The sequence below is a fragment of the Vulpes lagopus genome, chromosome 11 (assembly GCF_018345385.1).
Source record: "Vulpes lagopus strain Blue_001 chromosome 11, ASM1834538v1, whole genome shotgun sequence".
In the NCBI taxonomy this organism is placed as follows: domain Eukaryota; kingdom Metazoa; phylum Chordata; class Mammalia; order Carnivora; family Canidae; genus Vulpes; species Vulpes lagopus.
Window position 1 is genome coordinate 43,695,295 of NC_054834.1, and position 12,682 is coordinate 43,707,976.

General features: G+C 35.6%; 1 long non-coding RNA gene across 1 annotated transcript in view; it reads left to right on the forward strand.

Moving 5' to 3' along the window:
- The window catches only part of LOC121472150, a 121,194-nt gene extending 118,288 nt beyond the window's left edge, over positions 1 to 2,906 (forward strand). The window contains exon 5 of the long non-coding RNA XR_005982783.1: positions 2,755 to 2,906. This is a non-coding gene — a long non-coding RNA (uncharacterized LOC121472150). The remainder of the gene's footprint in view (positions 1 to 2,754) is intronic.
- The last annotated feature ends 9,776 nt before the right edge of the window (positions 2,907 to 12,682 follow it).

Consider the following 12,682-nt stretch of genomic DNA (forward strand, 5'->3'; position numbering starts at 1 on the left):
AATTGTCTTGACATCTTTGATACTTAGTGGGTCTCAGTGCTGATTGAAGGGGATTGGCAGAAACTCCAGGCTTTGAAAGTTGAGTAATTTTCATCTAATTGCACTATAAGTATCTCAGGAATATTAATAGCCATCAATTAATAGAGACTTCTTGAGTTTACATGTAGATATCCATATATTAATAAGTATATATGTAAATGAATGTGTGTTAGTTAGTAGGTAAGTGCTTTGGCTGACAGTAAGGAGTGATTATGAATTAGTTATATTAGTGTTATCTATATATTATTTCACTGTATGTTATTAAATAAGTGAAGGAAAATCCTGCTCTTTTGACTGTAAATGGAAGTAGGTGCTTCTCAGTATGAACTTTTGACTCTGATGCTGCCCATTTCAATAGTGAGCCTGTGGTAACCATATAATACTGAAGGATCACCAATTCTCTCAGCACTAGGTATTAATTTTGACATCATCTTGCCAAGGAAAGGAAGAAATGTGACATAGATGACTGAAGTAAAGAGCCAAAAAGAATGATCCTGCAAAAATGATACGTATTTTACATTAGGATCTGACTTTACTTTCTCCTTTGAGGTTTAGACTTTTTGCTGCTGAAATCAGTAGGTTTTTTTGTAAAACAAATCACTTTCTTTTCATGTGTGACTCTCTAACAAGGAGTCATGATTTAATATATGTTAATTAAATGAATAAAAATATTTTTCAGACTATTCATTTTTATAACAACAGTGTGAATGAATGGTAGGTAGCTTCTTACATGCCTCTCAATGAATGAACTCTACTTCCTGGTATTCATGTTTTCATGGAATCCCGTTGAGCATGAGCTGGACCTAATGACTTGCTTCTAATGAACAGCAAATGGCTAAATTGATGGAATATTACTTCTGTGTTTGAGCCGCTATCATTCTCTTATGCTCTCTCTTGCTATGGCCATTTTATGAGCTATTCTTTGGAGAGTCTACCTGACAAGGAATTGAGGGAAACATCCAGCCAATAGCTCATGAGAAATGAGGCATGAATGAGTACAACAGCCTTCTAAGATCTGAATCCTGCCAACCACCACATAAATGACCTTGGAAGTGAATCCTGGGTCTTGAGTGATGCTCAGGGCTGGAATACTCACCTAAGTTATAACTGGATTCTTGATTTAGAGAAACTGTGAGATAATAAATGTTGTTTTAAGCCCCTAACATTTGAGGTAGTCTGTTATACAGTAATGGATAATGAAAACAATAGGTAAATTGAAGAGCTGAATATTTACTCAGTGAATTTGGGTTGTGGAGACAGGCAATTTGGTTAATTTTGATGTCAATTATCTGTGATAGTTATAAAATGTTTCTTGAGTTAAAAAGAATTATACAATATTATGAATCTAATATTGTATAACACGATTTTCCTAAGAATTTTCCCTGCTCTCACTCCACATCCAGCCTGAGCTTTATGACCTACTTATTTTATACATATGATATAACTATGATATTAGAATATTTCTTTATACATAATTACTAAATAGCCAAATGACAAAAATAAAATAATTTGACAAAAATGCTTTGTAAGTCATCGCTGTAGGCCATATCATGTCAGGGAACATAAAATGGATTTATCTGTTATACATTCATTACCCATGAAGAAAGTTACTTCCCATGGGGTGTTCTTGGCAGAGTGCTCCTTTGAGATGATCTGCCTGGATTATACCAGTCATGATACATTACATCATACAAGAGAATGAGGGTTGCCACTGTCAAATGCAATGTGCCAGATGGAAATTGTCAAAGAAAATTTTCTTGGAGCTTACATGATATAAATTTTTCAGTGCTTCTCCTCACCCTAAGTAATTTGTAATTCAAACAGCGAGTTGTAGGCAGGTAGAATTCTGAAAAAAATGTGATTAAAGATATTATGTCAGTTATATATGCCCTATTAAGAGTTAGCCATATTTTCTTCCTACAGCTTTGGGCTAATGTATCCAGGTGAGGAGGTATGTAAGGCTGAAGTTTATTGAGTCAACTCACTTTGCCAGACAAACTAAATGAAATTTAGTGATGTTTCTACTTTCACTTTATTCCAGGTCTAACAATGGTTTTGTGCAAGTTTGACAGCTCCGGTTTGAAGTTTTTCTGTTAACATGTTGTGGTTTTCATCTTCTGAGTATAGCAGATTCTAAATAATTTAGCTGTTAGCTTAAGGGCAGTTTTTGTGATGATACAGATTCTTTTCTTCTGGGTCTATATTTAGGGCACTCTAATTAAGCACTTCAACCAGAAGCAAAAGGCAAGCTCGGGTTATCTTGCAGTTTGGCTTATTGGCTGTTTTGATAAAGAGAGTCAGTGGAGGAGGAAGTTGGATTTAAGAAAAAACATCCACTAATTTCAGTGATCCATATTAGTTTGGGTCCTGTTAACAAAGGTCTCAAATTGATTGGTTTTAAATTTCAACTCTTGCTGGATCAGTACAACTGGTCAAGATACAATAGGAAAAAAATTATTCACGAGGATGGGAATTTACTCTAATGCTTTGTTGTTCTGTAATTGACGGTTATAAATACTCTTAACATTATTGCTATGGATAATTGGATAAACTTAGCCTTTTAAACCATGAGTCAAATTTACTAACTTTGTGGGTATCTGCTGGTCTGCTTAGAGAGAAATTGATCCTGATTATCTGTTATTTGCTCGGATTACTTGTAATCAGTCAGGTGTAGCACGTTTTTCTGCATACTAACAAAATCTGCTTTTCTTGCAGAGGCTTCTACTGGTTGTCGCTTTCCGGTACCTTGAAGAAATCATTCTTTCCAACATCACATAAAAGATGAAATTCATGTTCCAATTTGACAGTGATGGAAGAGAATGGTCAATTATTTTTATGTATTTAACTTTAGAGTTATTACTCTATTATAAAATCACCTAAATAAAAATTCTTTATTCTTTCAAGAAGAAAAATCTATGGTTTTTTTTTGTTGTTGTTGTTGTTTTATAAATTAAAGTGTGGTTTGAAAAATAAAGCTCTACGAAAAAAGTGTGCATAGTCTGCATTGTCTTTTAGCTTTTTAGAGAGAAAGAAAAAGCATGTCAGCCAGTCCAGAAAGATTGTTCTGAAGATATTTGCAAAGTTTGTCATAGATATGACTGGTTGGATCAGGAAAAATGCTTCTTTCTTAACTTTTATGTGAAATGGGTCAGTATCCTTTTATATATATTAATTTTTATAAAAATGTATTCATCACTACAAAGCAATACTTATTACAGGACAAAGTACAAAATTAGTTTATCTAAGGAATCTATAATTTCACCAAAGATGAACTTTAATCTTTTAATTATTTATTACATACCTTCCAGATAGACACACATATGTAATTTTTTAGCCAAGATAGTATCAAGGGTTATGCTACTTTGCCCTGACTTTAACTTACTTTTTAATTAAACAATATTTTGCTAACACATTTCTTTTCATCAAAGGTCATCATTATTGTTCTTGATGACTACATTAGTATTTCAGTATATGGATATACCATAATTTGCTTAACCAGTTGACATTATATTCTGTTGTTAAGCAATCCTGACATAAACTTCCCTATTCATAACATTTTGGAGCCCTTGTCAGATTCTTTCTTTAGGATGCATTCCTAAAGATTATATGATTAGTATTAATTAATTGTTATTAATATTAAATATTATTTAATATTATTCCTATGTGATTAATAGTATACGTTTAAGTATTTTTGATATACTCTAAATTTATTTTATCAAGTGAAAATTTCTGTTACCTTAAAGAACATTTTCAGGATCCTTCTTGTTATTTGATCATTTGCATAATATAAACAGCTTATATTTCATATGCCAATGTGTATCTTGGGCGACCATTACAGGTCATCTAGGAAACTAAATATCCCACGTGCAACTCAAATTTTTAATTCAGGAGTTGATCTTTATGTAAAGCAGAGAGAAAAATAGTCTTGAGTTTATGCTCTCTACCTCTAATAACATTAGGTATTAAGCTCAAGTCTCTTTCTTTCTTCCACACCACCACCTGCTTTAAGAAAATGACTTCCTATCTGTGTCAAAGGCATTTAATTGTATTTTCTTTGTGTTTAAGAAGTAGCTTATGGCCTTTTGCTTGTCATATGTTTATTTTCGCAGTCTTCTTTTCACATATTTTGCTCTTTTATACTTACTTGAAAGAATCTAAGTCAAATAGTGACCTGGAAATCTTGGAGTCAAAATGTCTGGCGTAAAGTATTTTGATCCTGTTTTATTAAAAGGACAGGTATTTTTACTACTGCATTCTTCCCATCCCTCTATTTTGATGTAGATTATGCATGCATGTGCCAAACTTTGTCTAGCAAATCGGTATTGTTTTGTTAATATATTTTCATCATCATTTTCATTCTTGAAGGCTGCGGTTATTACATATTGCAACCCTTAGCATTAGTCTAAGTATGTGAGAATTATTTCTGTCTATGCTCTACTACTCTCTATACAGGAGAAATAAGGCAGAAAAGATTGTTAAAAACCCATAAAAGACACGTAATAAAAGAATTTTGGTAATACAGATTTTCTACAGTTACTTTGCTCAAAAACAGGAGATGACAAGCAGCATCTAAATATCACAGGTTATGTATAGGGATGTTAATTTGTATGGTGAACATTTAGGTAGCTACCCACCCATGTATTAAGCAAGTTGTCACACTAATCAAGCGAACCTCCTAATTTCTTCTCTCACTTAACTAGTTTATTTATATTTTCTATACCTATATCTATCTCATAGTATATAACACATACTGTGATATATAATATGGCAATTACATAGAATTTCATTATGGCTACATTTTTATAGCTCACATACATACTTTTTTTTTTTTTTTAAGTGAAAGGCTCATCACAGTCTATGGCAAGCTAAGCACTTCACACCCTTTCAATATACCATATTGAAGGAATTCCTTGATATCTTTTAAAATTTGAAGTCCTATTAAAACACACACAATAAAATCTCATGATAAAGGCATTCAACTTCTCACTTCCTAATGCATATTCCACTTTACTCCCATACAATTTTTAAAAATCACATAGTATCACCTGGCAATAATCTCTTGGAAAGTCTTTCATCATGGAAAAAAATGCCCTCAGTTTGGGTGGATGCAGTGATAAAAATGACATTCAATTTCAGGGTGCCCAGATAACAGTCAAGCTAAATTAGGTGCTCATTGAAAACCACTCCTTGCATAATCTTGTTTTCCTCACCTGTGCTTCTGTACTGACAATGTCATAAACGCTATGAGTGTTCTTCCACATTCTGAAACTTTTTGTTCTTAGGATCCCTTTAGACTCGTAAAAATTAAGGCCCCCAATGAACTTTTGTTTAAGTGCATTATATCTGAGATTTTTGGTATATTCCAACTTAAAACAACAAATTAAAAAAATATGTATTGGTTATTTAAAAATAAACTCATTACATGGTGACATAAATAACATTTTAATGAAAAGATATTATTTTCTAAAACTAAAAAATGAACTTTAGCAAGAAGTCTGCATTTTTTATATTTTTGCAAGTTTCTCTAATGTCTGGCGTAATAGAAAACAGCTGGATTCTTATATCTGCTTCTGCATTCAATCTGTTGTGACATCACAGGTCATATAGCCTCTGGAAAACTTCACTGTCTGCTCATGAGAGAATGAGAATAAAAAAGGCAAATGATGTTTTCACCGTATTATGAAAATAGTTTTGACCTCACGGTCTCTCTGCAAAGGTCTTGAGGACCCCCAGGACTTCCCAGATCACACTTTGTGAACCACTGTGCTAGATTATAAAAATGTAGGTGTCCTTATAGATCTTTATTGCAGAATAAAAACATTTATGGGAACTATTATTGCAGGGTGGTATTGGAGTGTTACAGGCTAAGTTTAAAGAGCAGCTCTGCCATTTAGCTGCTCTGTTATCTTGGGAGCCTTAAACTTCTAAACCTCAGTTTCCTCTTGTGACACAGGAGTAAAATGATGTTTACCTCATGGAATTATTTTTAAGGATTGGCATTCTTAGTTACTTACCATCTCTTGCAGTTTTAGTTATTATAAAGTTATTCTTGAGAATGTGGTAGGCTTTGGATTTATAGATAAAGACCTATTTCTGGTCTTGCAAAGTGGACAGCCTGGCTCTATATCGTGGTAAAATCAGAGAACAAAAGGACAGCTGAAAGATATTGTGGCATCTTTATATAAAATCAGTGCTGCTGCTGCTAGCATTATCCCTGTGTTTGAGTGAAGACACTGATGCCCACAGAGGTCAAGTCACTGAGGCAAGGCCAACACTAGCAGGAGTGGGATGGAAATCTGTGCATTTGGCCTGCAGAGTCCACATTCATAACCAGAAAGTACCTACACGACGGCCTCTCCAGGTGGTAATTTGATTGTCAAACTCCAAATAATTCAGACCTAGAGTTTGAATCTTGTGGTTTGCTGAGTGCATTTCACATTATGGAAAAATTACTAAATTTACATACATTTAAGTTAACCATTGCTATAAAATAACAGGTGCTCAGTGCGGATTTCTTCAGTTGCTCCCTTGTAGTCAGTTACTGCTTCCTGTCCATAGGGTTATTGCCATATTTACCGTAGTTACAATTGCTCTTCTTTGCATCTGGTTTGACTCTGTCAGAAATTCATGTTACTCCTCGTGTAGCTGTCTTACGGTGTCCCTTCTATAGAGTTTCTCACCCTCAGTCATATAGGGAGTAATTTTCCTCATAATTATTATCCACCTGAAATATGCTTTGAAAACTTTCAAATGAAGAGAACTTTATTACTTTATATAAAGGGAACTCCCATTTGTTGGATTTCATTAATGAAACATCTCAAACATATTTTCTCTTCATTGATTTTAATTAATTAAATTTTTTTTTTTTTTTTTTTTTAGATTTTATTTATTCATTCATGAGAGACACAGACAGAGAGAGAGAGGCAGAGACACAGGCAGAGGGAGAAGCAGGCCCCATGCAGCGAGCCTGACGTGGGACTCGATCCCGGGTCTCCAGGATCAGGGCCTGGGCTGAAGGTGGCGCTAAACCACTGAGGCACCCGGACTACCCGGTTTTAATTAATTTTTAACTGTACTGGACCATCCAATTGTATCGGTGATATCATTCCTCAAAGCAATTGAAGTTAGAGTAATAGGTTTAATTTGGTTTTCTCCAAAATGTAGTTGTTACAAAAATTATGTTTTTATACTTAGATAGTAATTACATGGCTGATTCAGATCTCAATGTAAGAGGGTAAGATTCATCTTTTCTGATGAGTGCCCTTTCTTTTATCAGAGAAGAAACTTCTGTGTAAAACTGGGCTGCTAATATTCATTGTTTTTCTTGGATAAAACTACGTGGCACAATTTAGGTGATATGTGCAATTTAATTTGTGTTAATAAGGGTCAGTGTTGCCATCTGGACTATAAAATAAGGCTGCCTCTTGAGAAAAGAAATGATCTAATTTCTAAACTCATTATGAGAATTTCCTCTTAACAACATTTATTTAATTATAATACTGAAGGGAAATTTCATTCTTTGTGAGTCAGTTTAAAAAAAAATATTTCATAAGGCTGGCCCAAATGCTATGAAGTAACATGGTTTCAGCAGTTTGAAGAAAGCTCTGAATGAAGTGTGAGAATTTAGAGACTGATCCTAATTCCTGTGTTTGCTGGTACCTATTACTCTAAAAATTTCTGGCTCTCTTTGCCACCCCATCTCCTGTAAGCATTTTGTTTTTAATCTCTTTTTAACCCTGAATTGTGTAAGTCTTGCCTCTCCAGGGTTTCTCAGAGATCAAAGGCACCAACATCTTTCTTCCTCTATACTAATTCTCTCTAAAGCAGACACACCCCTACCAGGCTGAGTCTCTAAGGTTTCTAAAACATTTGTCTTGTGTTTCCATTTTTCTCTTCTGCACCCTTTCCTGCCCTACTCCCAGCACATCTCTATGTGAGCTATAAGGAAGCAGACTTCTTTTGTGTTAGATTATGTTAAAATCCCATTTAATAAGGTAGCTTTTTTTTTTTAAATTGCAACTGGAGATATAATTCATTGTTGTTTTAAACAATAATCTTTCTGATGGCTCCCAAATTAATTAGCTGACATAAATTTTTTATATTAGTTTTCATAACTTGGTGGAATGACTGTATATCATTTTAATACCTTTGGGGATTGTTAAAGGTGTTTTTAAATAATTTCAAACACAAGTAATTTTGAATAGCAGATCTAAATATTCAGCTTAGAGAAACATTAGAAAAATTCCCTCTGACGGTTTGGTTTACATACCAGTGATTGTTTTTCTTTTTTTTAATTTATTTTTTTTATTTGAGAGAGAGAGAGCGAGACCATAAGCAGGGGAGGGACAAAAGGAGAGGGAGAAGCAGACTCCTCGCTGAGCAGGGAGCCCAACTCAGGGCTCCACTTCAGACCCTGGGATCATGACCTGAGCCAAAAGCAGACACTTAACTGACAGGGCCACCCAGGTGCCCCTGGTGATTGGTTTCAATTCTAATAAATTATTTTAGCCCCAGACTAGATAATAAGGAAGAGAATACAAATTGCAGTAGACAAGAGACTGTGGGGATGAACAATATTTTTAGCGTCCTGAAAGGATTGCTCAATTACGCCTGGGAAAATGACTAAGATTTTAAAGATCTATTTTCCCTGGGATAGCAGGAAGAGCTGCGTTTAAAAGAGTCATGTCGAAGGCAGGGATTTTAGGATTTCTCCATTGAAATCCCATGAGGGAGAAAGGGCTCTAAGCATTATTCTGGGGATCCCTGGGTGGCGCAGTGGTTTGGCGCTTGCCTTTGGCCCAGGGCGCGATCCTGGAGACCCGGGATCGAGTCCCACATCAGGCTCCCGGTGCATGGAGCCTGTTTCTCCCTCTGCCTGTGTCTCTGCCTCTCTCTCTGTCTCTCTGTGACTATCATAGATAAATGAAAATTAAAAAAAAAATTTAAAAAAAAAAATAAGCATTATTCTGTAAAAGGTATAATGCTGTTACAAAAATTATGTGTAACACAGCATCCCATGTATGAGATTCAATGTCCTGTGTGATTACAATTTCAAACTGTTTTTTCTGTCAAATGTATGCATTTTACCATGATGAGGAGGTATACCACATTTTTCTTTTAGGTGACTTTTGAACTTGTCCTTGATAGTTAAGGTGTATAATAGGAAAGAAATGAGAATTGTCACACAAAGACTGAATGATTCAAGAAGCAAATGCAGTCAGTATATTTCCTGATTCATAAAATCTTTTGAGATATACAGATGTCCCAAGGGGCCCTCTCTTCCTCTCCAATCCAGATTGTATTGGAAGGAAACACTGGCCCTTTTTATGGGGGTAAGAGGGGATGGGGGGAGTACTTATGGTTTATTCATCAGTTAATCCATTCTTCCAATCAGCACCTAGCTGATGAGCATCTACTATCTGCCAGACATTCTTCTAGTGCTGGAAGATAGAATGGTGAATAACACTTGAGCAATGTCACTGCCTTCTTTTGGCTTAGTCGAGGGGAATGGCTACATGACAGGAGACAGGTGATACGTTGAGGTAATTTCAACAACCAGTAAAGGTAGTGTTGAAAATAAAACAGGGCAACGGGATAGAGAGTGACTGAGACTACTTTATTGAGAGTTCAGGGAAGGTCTTTTGTGAGATGATTTTTGATATAAGACTGGCCTAGAAATTGAATTGAACTTTCATGTATGTGGCACTCAATTCCAAGCAGAGACAGCAGCTTGAGCAAAGGCCCTGTGTCAACAGCCAAATGTGTTCAAAGAACAGGCAGTATGGCTCGAGTGCAGAAAGCGACATTGAGTATAGTAGGAACTGAAGTCACAGAGGAGGGCAGGGGCCATGTAGAGCCTTGCAGACCATGGTAAGTAAGGATTTTATTTTATTCTAAGTAATTGGGGGGCTTTAAGCAAGAGACTAATATAATAAGATGTATATTTTCTTAAGAAGAGATTACTCGGGCTGCTCTGAGTATGAATTCTAGAAATGACACCCTATTGACACTTTAATATTTATTTTTAATCTTTGTTATGTGCTGATGAAGGAGATATTATTGTGATTTTCATATAAAAAATGAAAAAGTCGAAGCTTAGAGAGGTGATATGGGCCAAGTCATATAGCTTGTATGTAGCAGAGCCAGGACCTGAAATCCAGTTGATCTCTAACATCCATGCTGTTTTCAAAAGATGCACAGCTAAGATAATATAAAGAAGAACCACTGAGGAAAATGAACTTGCATAATTGCTATGTTTGAAAAGTTTTCTTTTTTAAGTAAAGTTGTTGTGTAACATACATTCAGAAAAAAAGTGCACGATCATCAGTTCACAGCCCAAGGAACTTTTTTTTTTTTTTTTTTGAAGATTTTACTTATTTATTCATGAGAGACACTGAGAGAGAGAGAGGCAGAGACAGAAACAGGCTCCACGCAGTAAGCCCGATGTGGTACTTGATCGCGGGTCTCCAGGATCACACCCTGGCCTGAAGGCGTCACTAAATCGCTGAGCCACCTGGGCTGCCCAGCCCAAAGAACTTTTACAGAATGAACAAACCTGTGTTTCCGTGGCCTGCTCAAGAAACTTCCTTCGTCTCCCTCCTCAGGTGCTACCATTCTGCAAAGGTAACCATTATTCTGATTTCTAGCACCACCGGGTAGTCTTAGCTTAAACTTTATATGTGTGAAATCATTCTTTGCCGCCTGGCTCTTTTGATTAACACTGTGTTTTGAGAGATTCACCTGTGATGTTGTGTTCAGCAATAGTTGTTCATCGTTGAATATTATTCCACTGCATGCAAATAGCATGACTTATTCATTCCCTTATACATGGACAGTTGGGTTGTTGCCAGTTTCTGGCTTTTAAACATTTCATTGCAATGAACACTCTTGTAGGTAACTTTTTGTGAACATATATATGAGTTTGGAGGGATTGTCATTAGGAGAAAAATCTCAAGGTTATGGGGAAGATTCAACTCCAGTCGAAGGAGAGATGGAGTGACCTGTATCAGTTCACATGAATCTATTTCGCACATGTCTTCCCAAGTTCCTGTTCAGCAAAGTCATATTAATACCTGACGCTGGAAAAAAAAAAAAAAATAATACCTGACGCTGGACATCAGCGGAGTTACCATGGAAATAGGCAAGTGCTACAAATCAGACTTCTGACCCCTTTCTGAGAATCAGTTGTTAAACATTTGAACATTAAGCACATCACTGGCTTTAATAGTTATAGTTTTCCAAGTTGGTTTTTTTTACAGGTTTACAAATTTGTGCGAGCATCAACGATATGAGAGGTCATTCGCTCTATATTTTCACCAACATTTGTTATCTTTGTTTCAATTTTAGTCATTCTGGTGGGTATGCAGTGGAATCTAATTTTGAATGTAATTGGTGTTTGGAAAAAGTTTGGAGTTATTCATATTGGCCTGCTACGTGCGTTTATGAACCGAGACATAATTTTTGTGGGCAGATATTTCTTAATGAAGACAGGAACAGTAAACAAATAAAGTTACTTACTTAAAACTCATACTGTAGGAGAAATGCCTTCATTCTGTAGAAGGTTAGAAATGCTTCCAAGGTTTAGATGGCTTTTGTTCAAGTTAGAGATATTTGAAACTTTTTTTGAAACTTTCTCACCACTGCTTTCACTTACAAACCTAAGGATTAATTTTGATATCAAGTGAAACTTATCAATGCCCATCAATTAAAAAATGACACAGTGTGACATCAGCATAAAAGATGAATTTCTTCTCATCTCCTGCGTCTGTGGTCCCGTGGGATGACAGATGACATGAACCACTGTAAACTATTAGCTTTCATACCACATCAACTTCTTCATGAGGTTTTTTGGGGGGGAGAGCGGGGGACTTTCCAGCCTGTATCACTGCTGCAAACAGCCTTCTAACTGGCAATTTGTGCTGATTTCTCCAGCCTCTCCAGCTTTATCTAAGTTATATGCTCTTCCACGTCAGGCAACTGATTGATGGCACCAGGGCTTAAAATAACTTAGTGCAGTTGGGTTTGAAAAATTAAGAACTCTTTTATACCAAAACAGCATTTGTGATTATATTTGAAAATGACCTACCTATCCAGTTGGACAAGGCAGTAGTATGATTTATTTTAAATCTATTATTTCTTTCCTAATTTAGTAATGGAAAATAAATAAGGGGGATATAGGAATACACAAATACGCACATTGTCAGAGAAGAGACACGTTCTGAAAAGCATTGGGGCTATTATATTCAAGAAATGATTTGAATGCCACACCGATAGGAAAGGTGTCATGGATGGAAAAATGAGTATCAGGACCTTGATAATAAAAAGAACTGAGGGAAACTGTATGGAAAACTGCATGTAGTGATTCTGGATTTTACCTCTTTTGGGAGGAGGGACCACCTTTAATTTATCTTTTTTTCTAAAATGTTTTACTTACCACATTATATCATATAAACAAAACTGTAAGGCTACCTTTTGAAAGTAACCTCTGCTTTGGATGGGCAGTGCTACCTTTGGAAGCATTTGGTATTTAGGACAATGAACAATTGTTTAAATAGAATTCTTAAGGATTTTCAAGCAAATAGGATATGTCAATAGTTTACACTGAGAGAGTTTCAGGAGAGAAAAAGTAAGTAAATTTGAAGGA